Source organism: Neophocaena asiaeorientalis, unplaced genomic scaffold, assembly GCF_003031525.2.
Source record: "Neophocaena asiaeorientalis asiaeorientalis breed wild unplaced genomic scaffold, Neophocaena_asiaeorientalis_V1.1 scaffold627, whole genome shotgun sequence".
NCBI classification, from domain to species: domain Eukaryota; kingdom Metazoa; phylum Chordata; class Mammalia; order Artiodactyla; family Phocoenidae; genus Neophocaena; species Neophocaena asiaeorientalis.
In genome coordinates this window covers 1,529,446-1,535,642 of record NW_020174427.1, presented here as the reverse complement: position 1 = coordinate 1,535,642, position 6,197 = coordinate 1,529,446, and positions in this window count along the sequence as shown.

The window sequence follows — 6,197 nt, the reverse complement described above, 5'->3', positions numbered from 1 at the left end:
GCCCCTGCTCCCGCCATGTGTTAGCATCCTTGTATGTCTTTGTCATTAAGTTTATTGAAACTTTGCTTGGACAAAATGAAGAAACCTGCTTAGGAACCTGACCTACTCACTAGCTCTTAGGGGCAAGTGACTGGTTGCTCTTAAAGTGCCTGCTCATTTGGACAGCAGGCTGCTCTCCAGGAGTGGCCAAGTGTGATGAAATCATTCCCTGAAGAGCTGATTATCACCCACCGTGATAATCATGGGGCAGCTGACATCTGAGCACTGGCTGAGCATTAAGTGCTTGGCCACGCACACCATGCACTTCCTCTGTTAGTCTCACAACGCCCTTATGCGTTCGGGATGACTGTCGTTCCCATCTTATGGATGGGGCATCTGAGGCTTAGGCTAGTCAGATAACTCAAGTTACAGATGGGTTCATGCAGCCAATATGTCTGGAGCTGGCATGTTGACTCTACAGGTCATGCTATTAACCAATTTACTATCAACAGTATTCCAGCATTTTTCTGAGGACAACATTTGATAAGGGTTGTTTGATGACACAGTCAATGAAATACCGTAATTGACAAGAGGGATGGAGGGGGTCCAGTGTTTTTGTTTGTCCCGTAAACGACATACCCTATTTTCCTTCTTTTTATAAACTTATTTATTTATTTTTGGCTGTGTTGGGTCTTCATTGCTGCGCATGGGCTTTTCTCTAGTTGTGGCGAGTGGGGGCTACTCTTCGTTGTGGTGCGTGGGCTTCTCACTGTGGTGGCTTCTCTCGTTGCAGAGCACGGGCTCTGTCTAGGTGCACGGGCTTCAGTAGTTGTGGCACGCGGACTTCAGTAGTTGGACTCGCGGGCTCTAGAGCGCAAGTTCAGTAGTTGTGGTGCACGGGCTTCGTTGCTCCACGGCATGTGAGATCTTGCCGGACCAGGGCTCGAACCCGTCACCCCTGCATTGGCAGGCGGATTCTTAACCATTGTGCCACCAAGGAAGTCCCGACATACCCTATTTTCTTTCTGTTTGATTATGTTTATGTCTTGAAATCAATGGGTTCTCCTCAAAAGTGTGATAAGAAATCTGAGAAGGAAGCAACCCTGCAGAAGAAAGGGAACTATGACAGGCTGATAGTGAGTGTGGAAATGAAAGCACAGAGGTGTCCCTAAAGTCTAATTGCCAGTATCATACTCCAGAGGGAAACTTTGATACTAAGCATCAAGAATTGAACCCTCCTCATCATTTCACATATTGGGCATATAGTTTGTGTGGGGATTACAACCTGAATCTTTTAGGTACCTCTGGTTTTTGACACAGCAACAGCCTTTGAATCACTGAGTGTTTTTGTCACTGCTGCTTAATCTCTGATGCAGCCAATTTATAGACGTGAGGAGTTTTTACTTTATCTGTTCCAACCACACTCCCACTTTCTGCCTTTGTATAAGGAAGAAGCTTCCACTGCTGCTCGGTGCAGGTTTGCAGATGTGTGTGCCCCGTTGTGTGTGTGCATCTGGATATTCTTGAAGATGCCGGAAACAATGGTGAAAAGTGTGGGAGGGTGAAGACCTTTATTGCGTAACAAACCGAAGGCACCAAGGAGGCCGCGTTTGTCGTGAGTTAAAAGGTTTATACAAAGATTTTCTTAGTAATGTCTAAGATTTAATAGGGTAATTAACCTTTCCAAGTGTTAGTGCTGGATTATGGGATCAGTTATTATCCCTGGCTGCAGAGTAATCCTCTGTGTGTTGCTATGAGCAGGACTAAGTGAAGAGAATACTCAGGTTGCCAAACAAAGGTATGGTTGCAGCTAGCTTGTTTAGGTCGTTAATGCATTTTCTGGTGCAGTTAAAAGAACCCCTGTTTCTGTGGGACTGTCATTGACCTTTTACAGCCATTGAGTGGAGGGGAAAGGCAGAGAAATAAATATACATGCTTTGTGCTTTTTATTCCTTAACAACTAATCATTATTTTTAAAATAATGACAGGCATAATCATTAGAGATTTTATTTTAAGCCAGAAAATACAATTTAATAGGAAGAAAGACTTGCAGGAATAGGGCAAAAGGTTTTCATCTAATTCTAAAAGTTCTGCCTCTTTCTCTTTCCTTAATTGAAGTTAGTGAAAATGGCCAAACAGTCCAGCAAGCCAACAAAAATCGAAGGGGAGACACCGCAGCTAATGAGACTTGGCTATAGCCTTTAATCAAGGTTGATTATTTAATGTAGCCAATCAAAATATTGATTACAGATAGATGACTTTGTTGTATATGTGTATACATACATATATATATGAAAAAAGTTCAGGACATACTATACCATGTGCGTTGAACCCTGAAGGTATAATGATGGTGTTGCAATTCAGCCAGTGGCCTCTGCTTTGGCTTTGCTTAAACTTCCCCTTAGCTTTGACTAGGATTCTGCTCTGACTGTGTAAATGAAGGAGTTATTCAGGACTATATGTCTATTGGTTTGGCAACTGGTTGTAGTTACTGCTAATTTTCCCCAAACTGCTCCAACTATTTTGTTTACATGAACTCTTGTAACTCTCAGCTGTTGTATCACTGCTCAGGTAAAAAATAGTTCTCTTTTGGATCGTTACTCCTTCCCTGTCCATGGGGCCACACTCTTTGTGTTGGCTCCACTGTTACGATTGGCTGCTTAGCATAGGAAGGGTCACTAGGTTTGTTCTTTCTTGAACAGTGTCTGTATTTTGGCCTTAAATTCTACTTAGGAGTGAGATCCACGAGAGGATGTTGGTGGGTGGTGGGGAGACATTCTGTAATTTATTTGCCTTTTATATAGAAATAATATGAGGATGATGACTTACAGTAGACGTACCTAGTATTTTCCTGTGTAGGGCAGGGCAATGTGATTTATGGAGAATTTTAAGGGCGAGGAAGAACTTGGACTGGGTGTTCTGGTGATCTTAAAGTCACATCAATGCTTTAGTTATATCCATATATGTAGTTATGTCTCTCTCTCTATCAAGAGGCCAAACTTCCAGTACCTGAGCTGTTGGGAAGAAGGCCTGTGGAGAAGGGAGATGTGCTCGTGAGAGCAGGATGAAGATCAGGATGCATGTGAATATCAATCGCCCTGCATGCCACCAAAAATGGCTCATGCAGCAGTTTGGGCTGGGGTGCATGCCAGTGTAGTGTAGCCCCCATATATTAGGTGATGCTCGCCAGTAACATTCCCAGACTGCTGCTACCATTGGGGGAAATATTACCCAAGGACAGTCATGATATTATCCAATGAAGGTCGAATAAGAAATTGTGTTTCCTGTCCAAAGGGGGTTAAAATGCTCTTTTATTGTCACACCACACAGAATACTGGTCATGGTGGAGGAGGGATGAATCAGGGTGGTATTTGTAAAAAAGTGAGTGAGAGAGCTACAGAATCAAGCAGTCATTTCTGTTAATAAGTAGAGGCAGCAGTCAACATTTTGCACACTTTGTACATGTTGCACAGCATATTGATGGGAGAAAAATCTCCTGGAGGAATCAGTTTCTAAAGACTCATGATTTAAAATGAGTTGCTTAGCCTTTATGGATGAAAAGCTTGAGCTTTTGGGACAACTCTTAGGGGCAAGCATATTGAAGGTATTCCAGAGCAAGATAGGGACCAGCAGAAGAGGATCAGCACACGCTGGAAAAATTCAGGTTGGAAAGGAGAAGAGACTGTTTGCTGGACGAGGAGGAGCTGGTTTTGAAGAAGTAGACGTTGTGTAATCTCTATTATTGGTTTATACAAGTGTGTGCTGTGCGTCTTACTTCATTGTGTGTGTTTTAACGTATCCTCTTGTTGTCTTACTAAAACTCTTAGTGTTGTTGAATACGTGGTCTGGGTAGACTTGTTTTGACAATTCCAGGCAAGTTTCTGGGTCCCTTAGTGGCCCAGGCAAAGAAGTAGAAGCTCCAATAGAAAGCTGCCATGACAGGTTTAACTTCTGAGTGGGTGTGCTCAATTCTGTCACAAGTGGGCAGTCACTATGATAAATCCTCATCTAGACTGCATCTGAAATATTGCCAAGGACACACTGTCAAGGTGGGTGGGTGAGAATCCTTTTATGGGCTTTTTTTTGGCTATTGCGTAGGTGAGGAAAATGGGGGCAGAATAAAGAGGGTGAGATTGGGAGAGAGGGTGGGCTTCAGTCCCCTTGACGGAGAGCTGGATAGAATACGACTTCATTCTGCCACAATCATTTCTCTCCTTGCTAATGATGAGGTCAAGTATCCATATGATGGAAATCAAAGAATTAAAAAAAAACTTCTTCAGTGGGTTCATGGCAACTCCAAAGCAGGTCACCAAGAATAATGAAAGTAAACAGAGAATCCATCTTCCAATGATGGGAAGAGTGACTACACTCTCACATTAGTTAAAATTAGTTTCTAATGTTTCAAAAAATTTCCAATTGTAGAATCACTTTATGGATGTCAATATATTTATCAACTCAGTTTATGATAGTTCTGGAAATTTCTTCATCTCAAACAGAGGTAAATAATGATGCTACTTTACGTGGAGGTTTTTTGTTTCCTTTTAAGGTTTTAAATTTATTTTAAAAGATAATCCATAGCCATAGCAAAAAATCAGAATAAGCAGTAGTAAAAAGCATATTGTCTAAAAAACCAGAACATACAAAAAAGTATAGAGAGGGGCTTCCCTGGTGGCGCAGTGGTTGAGAATCTGCCTGCTAATGCAGGGGACACAGGTTCAAGCCCTGGTCTGGGAAGATCCCACATGCCGTGGAGCAACTAGGCCCGTGAGCCACAACTACTGAGCCTGCGTGTCTGGAGCCTGTGCTCCGCAACAAGAGAGGCCGCGGTAGTAAGAGGCCCGCACATCGCGATGAAGAGTGGCCCCCGATTGCCACAACTAGAGAAAGCCCTTGCACAGAAACGAAGACCCAACACAGCCAAAAATAAATAAATAAATTAATTAATTTTAAAAAAGTAACAAATGTTCAAAAAAAAGTGTAGAGTAAAACATTAAGTTAGAGTGATTTTTTAAAATTTTAACTTTTTTGAACATAGAGTTTTTGTGCTGCTGTCCTGCATTTAAAAAAGATAAACAGAAGCTTCTTCTTTATTTCTGTTCTGTTTTTATTTTTTAGCTAAGGGTATTGGTCAAATTGGTCTACTTCTTGATAGTCCTAGAAACTTTCTAATCTTGGAAAGTGGTGCATCAGGTGGAGTTTTGGGCAAGTTATATGTACAGTTTTAAAAAACTGGTCTACTCTGTTTCTTGGGACTATCCGTTTTTGCTTCCATTCATTGTTTTGGTTCCTAGTCGACATGGTTGGGCTTTACACATATGTATTATATATATATATATACACACACACACATATGTGTTAGATAGATATATATATGGGTTAATAGAATGGCTGATGGTCCCATTCCAACTCTCAATTGGTGATGACCACCTGAGGGATTTGTGATACTAAATAGGAACCTTAGTTCCCATTTTGCAATCCAGCTCTGGTGTTAAATATACACTTCTTTGGAGCATCCCTCAGCTTGGAATTCTTTCTTCCTCCCCTGCTTCCCCCTCCTCCCTCCATCCCTTCCCTTTCCCTCTTCCCCTTCTCCCTTCTTTCCTCCCTCCCTTCCCCCTTTCTCTCTTGTGTCCTTTTTTCCTTTTTCTTTGCTATTTTGTGTAGAATTCTTTTTTTTTTTAAGGTAGATAAGAGCTCTGATTCTTGGAACAAGAAACACAATTTTAGTGCCAAGTGAGCTAATATCATTAAACACACACAATTAGCCAAGGTGCTGAGGAGGAATAATTTATAAATTATGAAATTACCAGGGAGTAATTTTATGAAGAGAAATAGCAATTTTATTATGCTATCTGCATATGTCAACATACACCCACATGCATGGACACGTGACTATTTTTATTCCCAAGTGCCTACTCATATTATAGGAAGAGGCCTTAGAGATGATTCAGTTTATCTACCTTACATTATAGAAGAGGAAACTAAAGCCCCAAGAAGTTAGGCTACTTGTCCAGGGTCACCAAGATACATCTGTCTGAGCTGTATTCACAACCCAGTCTTTGGACTTCTAAGCTTCCCCCATTATATCACAGGATTATGTATTATTTGCTTTGCATGTGTTTTTCCCAATCTTATTTTGAAAATAAAATATCTATAGAAAAATTGAAAGAATGTTAAATACTATGAACACCAATATATTCTTTATCAATTGTTAACAT